The sequence below is a fragment of the Magnolia sinica genome, chromosome 14, assembly GCF_029962835.1.
Source record: "Magnolia sinica isolate HGM2019 chromosome 14, MsV1, whole genome shotgun sequence".
NCBI classification, from domain to species: Eukaryota; Viridiplantae; Streptophyta; class Magnoliopsida; order Magnoliales; family Magnoliaceae; genus Magnolia; species Magnolia sinica.
In genome coordinates this window covers 71,329,148-71,342,962 of record NC_080586.1, presented here as the reverse complement: position 1 = coordinate 71,342,962, position 13,815 = coordinate 71,329,148, and the positions used below count along the sequence as shown (strand labels likewise).

General features: G+C 37.9%; 1 non-coding gene across 1 annotated transcript; it reads right to left on the bottom strand.

The window, feature by feature from the left end:
• Positions 1-11,357: 11,357 nt before the first annotated feature.
• On the bottom strand, positions 11,358-11,464 carry LOC131226327 (small nucleolar RNA R71). Its single transcript, XR_009161720.1, has one exon. It is a non-coding gene; the product is annotated as a small nucleolar RNA R71 (small nucleolar RNA).
• Between the last annotated feature and the right edge of the window lie 2,351 nt (positions 11,465-13,815).

Genomic DNA, 13,815 nt, shown 5'->3' with positions numbered 1-13,815 from the left:
ACTTTTTCTGTTATTCTAGTTCTGGTTTAAGAAATTTTGCTGAGTCAACTCAGCACTTTCTGGTTAAACTGCAAGTGGTTTGAGCCCGTGTACAGTCAGTGCACCGCTGGGACCGATTCATAGTCGTTATATCCTGGAGGTTGATTGCTCTGGAAACCTGTTGCACTTGGGACGCTTTCCAAGGGGAGCAAATTCGATTTCAAGTCGAATGACTCATATCACGCCTCAACTCAGTTCAATAAGTCTTCTTTCTTAGATTTTATTTCTTTTTTGGTTCTCAATTTTCTATATAGTTTATTTAATTCAACATATATTCCATCAATCTTGAAATCGAATTTGTTGAATTACATAGACTATGACTACCTAACAGTAAATGCTTCTGCTGAGTTAGACAAAATCGAACTGTTCGTTGGACAATGCTTTAAACGGTGGAAACAGAAACTGACGTTTACACTGACCACCTTTAAAGTTTAATACATACTATATGAATCATTTACTATAGATCCAGCAAATCAAACCGAAGTAGCAGATGAAAATAATTGTAAAAATTATATTCTAAACTCTTTGTCCAACGAACTATATGACGTATATGCTTCTTACGAACCTGCTAAATGCATATGGACTGCTTTGGAAAAGAAGTACATATTGGAAGATGCATGCACTAAAAAACATGTAATCACTAATTTCTTTCATTATGAAATGACAGACTACAAACCTGTCACTAATCATATTCATGATTTTCAAAATCTAGTTCATGAACTGTCAACTGAAGGAATTAAGTTGGATGAAGCTTTTCTATCAGAAGCGCTAATAAAAAAGCTACCGCGCTCTTGGAAAGAATATAAGAATATAATTAAATATAAAAAGAATGGTGTTTCTTTGGAAACTACTATCGTACACATATGAATAAAGGAGACCAATAGAATTAGGGACCAAAAAAGAAAATGGAAATGAGATATATTCAAAGACGAATTTTGTGGAATCAAGTTGGAAAAATAATAAGAAAAATGGCAAATGTCATAACCATGACAAACCTGGACATTACACAAATGAATGCGGGCTCAAAAAGAATAATGCAAACAATTAATCAAGAAAAAAGGAAAATTGCTACAACTGTGGAAAGCCTGGGCATCACATTAAAACCTGCAGGCTTAAGAAAAACAAAGATAAATTGCAGACTAATCTTATAGAAATAGGCAATGAGTCTGACATGGTAGTAGTTGTTGTTCACTCCCCAAGTATAGGGTTGTGATGTAGTAATAAAATCGGTGAGACTGAGGTCGAATCCCAAGGGACTGATACTTGTATGTTACCTGAAACTAGGTAGAAATAGAACTAGCCTAAGATGAAATCTAAATCAAATATAAATTGATGAATGATAGTGAAATAGTAATCTAAAACTTAAGAAATTCAGATGAAGGAAACTAGGGATTCAAAGGATCCACTTGTAGAGATCAGGGAGATCTTATGCCTGCATCAAGAATCATGGAAATCAAACTGAACTTACTTAATCTAGTCTTCACGAGATGAAAGGTATATGAATTAGAATGGATTCCATCATCAAACCATGCCCAGGAGACAAAGCAAACAACAGAATTAAACTAATTACCAACCAATCAACACTACATGAAAGTTAGGAAGGATACCGTCATCCAACCATGCCCATGAGACGATGGTGAATAACAGGGCTTCCTGACGTCATAAACATCAAAAGGAGGAAGAAATACTCAAATGCATCGCAGATCTATTGTAATTTCAGTCATAACAAACCATTAAAAAAACTGAAAGTATTCCTTTTAATTGAACTAAAATCAACATCAGTCAGTCTAGCATAAATCAAAGGCATAGAGTCAGTCTCATCATGCCATAAGCTTCACCTCTTAGCCCTAGCTAAGAGGTTTAGCCTAACATAATCAGACTAAATCTCAACATAATTCATAGGAAAAAGAAAAAAAATAAAGAAAAAATATATAAAAATTCCCAACACTTTTCTCTCTGCCTCACTTTCTTTATCTAACGTCTCCTGTTCAAGCTCACCCCTTCTCCACGTTTTGGAACTCTTTTTATAGCTGCTGGAGTGGTGGAAATCGGATTTGGAAAGCTATTGCATGCGCAGCGAAAGCCTTTTCGTAGCCAAGTTCGGAGCTTCATAACTCTCGCGTTCCTTGCATTATTTCTGTAATATCAACATCTCTTGGAAGTATTTTGGCTGGCCTACACGATGGACGGTTCAGACTGCCATATGATCAAAGATGATGGGCCACAACTGCCTGAAAAATCAAATTTCGCGGACGTGCAAAGCCTTTCGCACGTCCGGTGATGTCGTGATCGGTGGGCCCCACAGAGGTGCTTTCATGGAAATCCACCCCGTCCATTAGATTGCCCTCAAAATTTCGGTCAGAAATGAATGATTTTGAATGCCCATTGACTCGGACTAGAGAAGAAATCATGCAAAAAATCAATTTGAACGTTGCAGGGTAGTCCACTTATGGCCTCTATATCGCGCATGTGTGCTTGCATGGGTACAAACAGTCAGCATAGGTTCAATGAATTCGTGGCCCTCTACACGATGGACGGCTTGGATCATCCGTACGGTCATTCTGTGGGGCCCACTAGCGTCTGCAAAACGGATGACGTCTGTCTATTACACAGCGCCAAACAGTAGTTGCCGTATTGAGAAGGAGACGCGGGTCAGCGCTGCTAACCCGCCTTACCCGGTTCGGTGCGCGGCGGCACGTGTGTACATAATGTACACACGCTGTACATACGGGGCCCATTGTGATGTTTTTGTAAAATCCAATCCATTCATTCAATTAGTCTCCCTATTTAAGGCGTTGAGACCAGATTTGAGGCAGCTCTAGATATCAGGTGGGCCCAGAATCAACGGTTTATGGGCTGATCTGTTAGTCGGGGCGCTTCTATAGTGATCCGAGCGCTGAAATTTGATATGTACGGTTAATTTATGGCCCTCAGGCCATGTATAAAGTTTTGAGCTAATCAGATGGCAAAAACTATGTGATCTTGCATTCTTCACCAATTTCGGGCCTCTTTAACATGAATGACTTGATTTTCTTGGATCCCTGGCATGTAAATTCTTCAGTCTTGGTTCTCTGGAGTGCGTCCCTTGCTCTGGTGACTTCGGAGTGTCAAATCCATGCTTTTAGTGCTATTTTTCAGTCCACGCTCCTGATTACATCATGCAATAAAAATACAATTAAAATATGACGTTAAATATTATCATGTACGTAAAATCAGGCAATAACTGGGGTTTGATATGTAATATTTGACCCTCAACAGTTGTGGTGTCAGAAGTCTTCCTTATAAATAACTTGGAGTGAGTACTAGACACTGGTGTAACTAGACACGTGTGTAAAGGTCGTAGCATGTTTACCTCCTACCAAGTATCAGAAAATAACGAACAGGTGTTCATGAATAATGCTAGAACATCTCCAATTGTAGGAAAAAGGAAAGTACTTCTAAACTCACTTTTGAAAAGACTCTAATGTTGAATGATGTCCTACATGTGCCTGGTATTAGAAGAAACTTGGTTTCTGGTTCGTTCCTCAATAAGGCTGGTGTCAAGTTAGTATTTGATTTAGAAAAGCTTGTAATGATTAAGAATGAAGCTTTTGTTGGTAAGGGATACTGTAGTGATGGTTTATTCATTGTAAATATATCCAATGATAATAATAAGAAGACATCTAGTTCTTTTTATATCGTTGAACCCTTTTATCTATGTTATAATAGATTAGGTCATGTGAATATAGTGTCTTTGAAGAAAATGAAAAGATTAAGTTTATTACCTAATATATCTAATGAAGAATTTGATAAATGTGAAATATGCGTAGAATCAAAATTCATTAGAAAACCTTTTAAACGAATAGAATGATCATTTGTTCTATTAGAGTTAATATACAGTGACTCAGATAATTTTAGAAATCACATGTCTAAAGGTGGAAAAAGATATTATATAACTTTTGTAAAAGACTAATCTAGGTTCATTAGAGTCTATCTATTAAGAAACAAAGATGAAGTTTTAGATGCTTTTTTTAAGTATAAAATTGAAGTTGAAAATCAGTTAAATATAAAAATTAAAAGACTTAGAATAGATAGAAGATGTGAATATGACTCTTCTCAATTTAGAGAATTATATGAAAAGAGTGAAATAATTCACGAAACTACAACTCCTTATACACCAAAACAGAATGTAATAGCAGAACGTAAAAATAGAACTCTTAAGGAGATGACGAATGCTATGTTAAACAGTTCAGGCTTACCCTTAAATATGTAGAGAGAAACAATTTTGTCTGTTTGTTATATCTTAAATAGAATTCCTTCTAAATCTTCTGAACAAACATCTTACGAACTTTGGAAGAATCATGTTCCTAGTTATACATATGTTAAAGTGTAGGGGTATCTTGTTAAAGTAGGATTACGTGAAACTAAGAAAAGAAAATTAGGCCCTAAAACGACCGATTGTGTATTTATAGATTACGTATAAAATAGTGCAGCCTACAGGTTTCTAGTTTTAAAAACTAAGGATAATATTCTAGATCTTAATATAATTATAGAAGCTAGGGATGCATAGTTCTTTGAGAACGTATTCCCTATGAAATTTAAATCTATAGGAATAGAGGAAGTTAATGAATCAGATATTGCGTTTACAAGTAAAAGTGTTTATGAGAAAGTAATAGAAGAGATATAACTAAGAAAAAGTACTAGGGTTAGAAGAGAAACTAACTAGGAAATGGTTTTTTCACCTTCTTGGTAAAAGATGATCCTACAACCTATACAGAAGCAATTAACTCTCCAGATGTAACCTTTTGGAAAGAAGCAATAAATGATAAGTTGGAATTTATTATATCTAATAACACTTGAGAACTTGTAGACCTATCACCTGAAAACAAACTAATAGGCTGTAAATAGGTGTTTAGAAAGAAACTAAAATCAGATAGGACTATTGATAAGTTTAAGGGTAGTTTGGTAGCGAAAGGCTTTAAACAAAAGGAACGATTAGATTACTTTGATATATATTCCTCTATAACTAGGATTACAACTATTAGGGTCTTAATAGTGATAGCCTCCGTATACAAACTGGTGGTACACCAGATGGATGTTAAGACGGCTTTTTTTAAATGAAGATTTAGATGAAGAAATATATATGGAACAACCTGAGGGTTATAAGATATCAGGTAAAGAAAATAAAGTATGTAGATTAATTAAATCACTATATGACCTAAAATAAGCTCCTAAACAGTGGCATGAAAAATTTAATGGAATTTTAAAATGAAATAGTTATTATATAAATAATATATATATATATATATATATATATATATATATATATATATATATGTGTGTGTGTGTGTGTGTGTGTATAGTAAAATTTTTAGAAATGATTATGTTATTATATGCCTTTATGTTGATGACATGCTTATTTTTGGAACTAATATTAAATTAGTTATTACAATTAAGAAATTCTTGTCATCTAAATTGACATGAAAGACTTAGAAGAGGCTAGTGTAATCTTGGGTATTGAAGTAACAAGGAAAGATGATATTATTGTATTATCATAATTTCATTACATTGAGAAGTTACTGAGGAAGTTTAACCATTTTGATTGTTTACTTATCAGTACTCCTTATGATTATAATGTGACTCTTATGAAGAATATAAGAAATAGTAAATCTTAATTAGAGTATTCCAGAATAATTGGTAACCTCATGTGTCTAAGAAACTGCACTAGACTAGACATAGCTTTTGCAGTAAGAAGACCAAATAGATATACACATAACTCTGGAAAAGATCATTGGAATGCCTCGTTTAGGATTTTAAGATACCTGAAAGGCAATATGGCCTATGGTTTATATTATAATGGTTATCCTGCTGTATTAGAAGGATACAGTGATGCTAATTGGATCAGTGATTCAGATGAGACAAAATCCACAAGTGGATATGTTTTCACTTCGGGTGGAGGAGTAGTCTCTTGGAAGTCTACCAAACAGACATGTATCGCTCGGTCAACTATGGAATCTGAGTTTATTGCTTTAGAAAAGAGTGGATCAGAAGCCGAGTGGCTTAGAAATCTCTTAGCCGATATACCATTGTGGCCAAAGCCTGTATCGGCCGTGTCTATTCATTGTGATTGTCAAGCAGCTATAATAAAAATAAAGAGTAAAATATATAATGAAAAAAGCAGACATATTAGACTCAGACACAACATAGTGAAACACATGTTGCGTAATGGAGTCATATCTATTGACTTTGTGAGGTCAGAAAAGAATCTGACAGATCCTTTGATCAAAGGATTATCTAAAAGATTAGTCAATGATACATCGAAGGGAATGGGGTTGAGCCTAATATATAAGCTGCCAGTGTCGGCAACCCAACCTATACAAGTGGAGATCCCATGAGATAGGTTTAGTGGGTAAACAACAAGACACGAGGTAGACGATTGCACTGAGTTATATGAGCCCCTTCTATAGTGTACAATGCGAGCAGCAACACAGAAGGATATATTTTTTAGAACTCTTAATGGATCCATAGTTATATATTTTGTGGTGTATACAGTTGCTACATACACTTGATGGAATTCACCTATATGAGTATGGAGGTGGAGGCCGCTTCCTATGAGAATCTAGGCGAATTCTTTAGAGCACTCATGAAATCCAGGTAATGGTGTATGACCAAAATGCACCGAACCGTAGAATCACTTTCAGAGGAAGAGTTGTGTGAGTGGCATGTACTTGCGGTTTATATTAAAAGGATTCAGGTTCAAGACTATGATATCACCTGATTCTTGCTAATTGATGGATTAATGCTTTGAACTTGATTACGAAACTTATCGAGTACTAGAGTTTAGGAGAAGGTAATGCACAATATTGATGTATTTTAGAATTCTATTATCTGGATTGTTTTTTTTTAAATCACTTGAGCTTACAGAAATTATCTTGTGGTTCTCAAAATATTTTTTTGCATACTTTGCTCGGGACTAGCAAAATGCTAGTTGGGGATTGTGTTAAGGGTCAAATATTGCACATTATCCCCCATTTATTGCTTGGTTTTATGAACATGATAATGCTTAATGTTCTATTTTAATCATGTTTGTGTTGCAAGGTGAATTTAAGATCTTGAATTGAAAAGGGTGCTAAAAACATGGATTTGATGCTCAAGAATCACTAAGGCAAGGGATGGATCTTAGGAGACCAACATTGAATAATTCACATGCCAAAGATCCAAGAAAACCAAATGAGGAATGAAGAGAATCAAAGATTTGAAGTAAAGAAAAGAAATCCTGAAATCGTCTTGAAATCAACGCGATATTAGAAGCCTCAGAGAGAAGAAGTCATAGAGATACAAATAGAACAAGCTCCTTGGATTTCTCAGACGCGATCAACAATGCAGGGTTCATTGGGAATCGATTCATGTGGTACAACAACCGGGCGGGTGCGACCAGAGTGTGGGCGAGGCTGGACAGGGTCCTCTTCAACGTGAATTGGTCCACCCTGTTCCCCGGCTTCCTAATCGAGCACCTTCCCCTCATCAGCTCGGACCATGCCCTTATTATCCTGGTGTTCCTGTCTTAGTCGACTGGGGGGCCAAAGCCATTCAAATTCCAGCGAATGTGGACTCGGCATGAATCGTTTCATCAAGTTGTCAAATCGGCATGGAATTAGGTCGAATCTTCCTGTCCTATTTACAATGTTCTAGCTAAGCTAAAATCGGTTAAGTAGGCGCTGAAGATCTGGAACAAAGAGATTTTCGAAAATATTTTCAATCAAGTGAGGCAGGCTGAACAAGCATTGGTCGAGGTAGAGCTGAAAATGTAAAATCATGTGGCTTATTCTGATCAGGAAATCGATCTTTAGACCAGTTTCTCTACAGCTTCAGCCAACCTAAGTCAATTAAAGCTCATGTAAGAAATTTTATCGAAGAAGAAATTCAGGATTAACTGGTTGGAAGAGGGTGATAGGAACACCAAGTTCTTCCACGCTTCAGCTACAGAGAGGCACAGAAGAGCAGAGATTAGAAGCATCGAGCTAGAGTCGGGTCAGTTCGTGGAAGACCTAGAAGTGATTAAAGATGCAGCAGTGGCCCATTTTGTAAATCAATTTTCAGCTAGCGATTGTGCAGCCGGGCTAGATATCTTAGACGTGCTCCCTTTGCTAGTTTCGATGGAGGATAATCCTATGATTATGGCTCCTCCATCCCTCTTGGAGGTTCAACGTGTTACGAGCCTGGACTGGAAAAGGGTACTAAAAGCATGGATTTAACGATCTGAAGGCACCAAGGCAAGCGACGGACCCTAGGAGACCAAGAGCGACGGATGTGCACGCCAGGGATGCAAGAAATTCGAGAAACCGAAGCTCAAGTGGCCCGAAAGACAGCCCGAATGCAAGATCACAAGGTTTCCACCATCTGTCGACTTGAAATTTCATATATGGCTTAAGGACCATAAATTAACCGTACACGTCAAAAATTAGCCATTGGATCCCTTTGAAAGTGGGCCAAAGGACAGATCAGCCTGCCAAATCAATGATCTGGGGCCCACCTGACCTTTGGATATGCTTCAAACATTAGCTCAACCACTTAAACTAGCAGAGAAAAGGGATGAATGGATTGGATTTCTTAGAAACATTGCAGTGGACCCCATCCGAGCAGTGTGTGCATAATCTATTGGTGCACTAGCCGTGCACTGCAGTCAAAGTCAGGTCAAACCGACTTTGACCCACGACTCCAACCAAAAACAGAATTTCCGTTTCCTGCTGTGTAAAAACAGAAACAGGGAGTGCGGAAGCAACGTCAGTGGGCCATCATCATGGTCCAAAAGCTTAATCCGACCCGTCCATTTGAATCGTATGAGGATTTTAACCAAGATCTGGTGATTCTTTGTCTGAAGACTACCAGCAATAAGTTGCAAAAGCGTTGGATGGCAGAATCTTTGCCGTAAGATAAATTGAGTGGGCCACACCGAATCTAATCCAAAACCAGCCATCCCTGACTAGTTTTTCAAGAATAAAATGTTGGACGAGGTGGATTTTACAAGAAACACCAAGAAGTGGGCCCCACCAACATCGCAGCTCAGTCCGCAGGCCCTGTTTACGCACGCACGTGCTTTGCGGCCGTTCGGTGATCATGGGCATGATCGGTCCCTTCACCTAGACGGTCCAAACACCTCTCAAGGTACAACCGATTGATGCCAAGCTGACTGAACGGATTAGATCAGGCAGCAGTGTCGGTTCTTATTCTTGCGCACGGCTGTGAAAGTAGCTGTGGAAAAAGCCTGAATTTTCTCTGCGTAAATCAGTCAGCCACCGTCTTCGGTTGCTTATAAGAGGAGAGAAGAAAAGGAGAGAATGGGGATTCAATTGGAAGGCAGGGACCCACGTCAGGAAGAGAGGAGAAAAGCTTGGGATTGTTTTTTTCTTGCTCTTTTCTTTTTCTTTTTCTTTTTAATTGTTTTGTTTAAAGGGTCCAGCCCATTCATGTTTGGCTAAACCTCTTAGCTAGGGCTAAGAGGTGAAGCTTGTAGTCCGATGGGAGAGACTTCGCTTGTGCCTTTTGTTTAGACTGATTAATGTTGATTTTTAGTTCAAATTAAAAGGAATACTTTCAATTTTTTTATGGTTTGTTGTGACTGAAATTACAATAGATCTGCGATAGCTTTGAGCATGTTCCTTCCTTTTGATGTTTATAACGTCAGGAAGCCCTGTTGTTCACCATCGTCTCATGGACATGGTCGGATGACGGTATCCTTCCTAACCTTCATGCATTGTTAATTGGTTGGTAATTAGTTTAATTCTGTTATTTGCTTTGTCTCCTGGGCATGGTTTGGTGATGGAATCCATTCTAATTCATATACCTTTCATCTCGTGAAAACTAGGTCAAGTAAGTTCAGTTTAATTTCCATGATTCTTGATGCAGGCATAAGATCTCCCTGATCTCTACAAGTGGATCCTCTGAATCCCTAGTTTTCTTCCTCTGAATTTCTTAAGTTTTAGATTAATCTCTCACCATTATTCATCACTTTATATTGGATTTAGATTTCGTCTTAGGCTAGTCCTATTTCTACCTAGTTTCAGGTAACATACAGGTATCAGTCCATTAGGATTCGACCTCAGTCTCACCGAGTTTATTACTACATCACAACCCTATACTTGGGGAGTGAACAAGTTTTTGGCGCCGTTGCCGGGGATTGATGGTTACGTTTTTCTGAAATTGACTAGTTTTAGGATTAGTTTAAGATTAGGATTTTCTAATTTTAAGTTATAATTTTTTCTGTTTTTAGAAACTAATCTGTTTTCCTGTTTTGTAGGACCCCGACATAAACTTCTAAATTGGTAATCCCTTTTTAATTCCTCTACTTTTTCTATTTTTAATTAGGGTTTGAATTTTAGAAACTTTCTAATTCTAACTCTTTTAGAATCTAACTTTGTTTCCTAAATTATTTTTTTTTAGAAATTTTCTATTTGTAGACTTTTTGTTTAGAAACTAACTTTCCTAATTTGTAGGCTTTTAAGGTAGAAATTTCTAATTCGGTAAGCTTTCTCTCTACTTTTTATTTTTCAGTTCTTTTTTAGTAATTTACTTTCTAGTTAGACTTTTCTTCTTTTAAAAACTAATTTACCTATTTCTTTTTAAGGATTTTCTAATTTTAGACATTCTCTTTAGAAACTGACTTGTTTGTTTTCTTTTGCAGGTCTTTAACTTAGGGACTTCAATTTGGTAATTTCTTTCCAACTCTATATTTCTTTCTAGATTTTCTTTTCGTTTCGAATTTGATTGAGGGCTGCGAGTGTTTCATGCCCAAGTGGGCCCGTGACAACACTCGACGTCTCTTGACTGAAGGAGGATTGGTTGAGGGGTTGACTATCCATCGTAGGACTAGACACTACTCGAAATCCCCTGAGTTAATTGAAGTTATGACTGAAGACCAACCTCCTCTACTTCCACCCAGGGTGGAGATGCAAGATGAGAATGAGGTGCAACAGGCACCCCCGCCTCGTACTTTACGAGATTATCTACAACCGACGGGAGTGAGTACGCCCTCATGCATGATTTTTTCTGAAAACACAGGACAAATGGACATCAAACCAGGAGTTATCCAACTCCTTCCCAAATTCCATGGACTTGAATCAGAAAGTCCATATTTACATTTGAAAGAGTTCGATGAGATTATAGCTACATTATGTTTTCCTAATGTATCTGAGGATACAATTGGGCTGAAACTCTTTCCTTTTTCCTTAAAAGAGAAAGCTAAGATGTGGTTACATTCATTGCGTCCTAGATCCATTGGCACATGGAACGACATGTGAAGGAAATTCATAAAAAAATTCTTCCCACATCATAAAACGATTACCCTCAGAAAAGCAATCACGAACTTTGCCCAAAAGGAAGATGAAACATTCTTCCAATGTTGGGAAAGGTTCAAAGATTTGGTCAGTTCATGCCCACAACACAGATTTGAAACGTGGCGCATTACAAATTTTTTCTACGATGGACTGACATCTTCCATGCGCCAAATGGTCGAGACAATGTGTAATGGAGAGTTCATTAATAAAGATGTCGACGAGGTATGGGACTACCTCGACAGTTTGGCTGAAAAAACACAATCTTGGGACTATTACCCAAAATCAAACACCACGTCTAGGCCGACTCAATTAAAGGAGAAAGGTGGATTATATCTCTTGAAAGAAGAGGATGATCTCAAGTGTAAAGTGACTAAGCTCATAAGGAAAGTTGAGGCCATGGAAGGAAAGAAGGATAAGGTTAATGAAATTGTTTGCGACATCTGTGATTGCAACATTCATACAACTGAAAATTATCCTACAATACCCGCCTTTCGAGGAGTGTTGAATAAACAAGCTAATGCCGTAAACAACTATCAAAGACCTTTTACTAGACCTAACTCCAATACGTACAATCCTGGTTGGAAAAATCATCCAAACTTTAGTTGGAGGAATGGACAAACGGCTACCCCTCAAGGTTTCTTCAATCAAAATCTAAATCAAATGAAACCTCAAGAGGAACCGGTTTAAAATTCCATACAAGAGCTGGCTCAGGCAATACAGGGATTTACAGATTTTATGCAAAAGATAGATTCTCGAGGAAGAGTTGTGTGAGTGGCATGTACTTGCGATTTATATTAAAAGGATTCAGGTTCAAGACTATGATATCACCTGATTCCTGCTAATTGATGGATTAATGCTTTGAACTTGATTACGAAACTTATCGAGTGCTAGAGTTTAGGAGAAGGTAATGCACAACATTGATGTATTTTAGAATTCTATTATCTGGATTTTTTTAAAAAATCACTTGAGCTTATAGAAATTATCCTGTGGTTCTCAAAATATTTTTTCGCATACTTTGCTCGGGACTAGCAAAATGCTAGTTGGGGATTGTGTTGAGGGTCAAATATTGCACATTATCCCCTATTTATTACTTGGTTTTATGAACATGATAATGCTTAATGTTCTATTTTAATCATGTTTGTGTTGCAAGGTGAATTTAAGATCTTAAATTGAAAAGGGTGCTAAAAACATGGATTTGATGCTCAAGAACCACTAAGGCAAGGGATGGATCTTAGGAGACCAACATTGAATAATTCACATGCCAAAGATCCAAGAAAACCAAATGAGGAATGAAGAGAATCAAAGATTTGAAGTAAAGAAAAGGAATCCTGAAATCGTCTTGAAATCAACGCGATATTAGAAGCCTCAGAGAGAAGAAGTCATAGAGATACAAATAGAACAAGCTCCTCGGATTTCTCAGACGCGATCAACAATGCAGGGTTCATTGGGAATCGATTCATGTGGTACAACAACCAGGCGGGTGCGACCAGAGTGTGGGCGAGGCTGGACAGGGTCCTCTTCAACGTGAATTGGTCCACCCTGTTCCCCGGCTTCCTAGTCGAGCACCTTCCCCTCATCAGCTCGGACCATGCCCCTATTCTCCTGGTGTTCCCGTCTTAATCGACTGGGGGGCCAAAGCCATTCAAATTCTAGCGAATGTGGACTCGGCATGAATCGTTTCATCAAGTTGTCAAATCGGCATGGAATCAGGTCAAATCTTCCCATCCTATTTACAACGTTCTAGCTAAGCTAAAATCGGTTAAGTAGGCGCTGAAGATCTGGAACAAAGAGATTTTCGAAAATATTTTCAATCAAGTGAGGCAGGCTAAACAAGCATTGGTCGAGGTAGAGCTGAAAATGCAAAATCCTGCGGCTTATTCTGATTAGGAAATTGATCTTTAGACCAGTTTCTCTACAGCTTCAGCCAACCTAAGTCAATTAAAGCTCATGCAAGAAATTTTATCGGAGAAGAAATTCAGGATTAACTGGTTGGAAGAGGGTGATAGGTACACCAAGTTCTTCCACGCTTCAGCTACAGAGAGGCATAGAAGAGCAGAGATCAGAAGCATTGAGCTAGAGTCGGGTCAGTTTGTAGAAGACCTAGAAGTGATTAAAGATGCAACAGTGGCCCATTTTGTAAATCAATTTTCACCTGGCGATTGTGCATCCGGGCTAGATATCTTAGACTTGCTCCCTTTGCTAGTTTCGATGGAGGATAATGCTATGATTATGGCTCCTCCATCCCTCTTGGAGGTTCAATGTGCAGTCCAGTCTATCCCAATTGATGGAGCTCCTGGGCCAAATGATTTCTCAGGAGTTTTCTACTCTTTCTGTTGGGAAATAGTTAGTCCCGACCTGCATAAGGCGGCTATCTTTCTTTTCTAAGGCAGGAAGCTTTCCACGGCCGTTTCTTCCTATTTAATTTGTTTAATTCCTAAATCAGCAACCCCTAAGAGATTCTCAG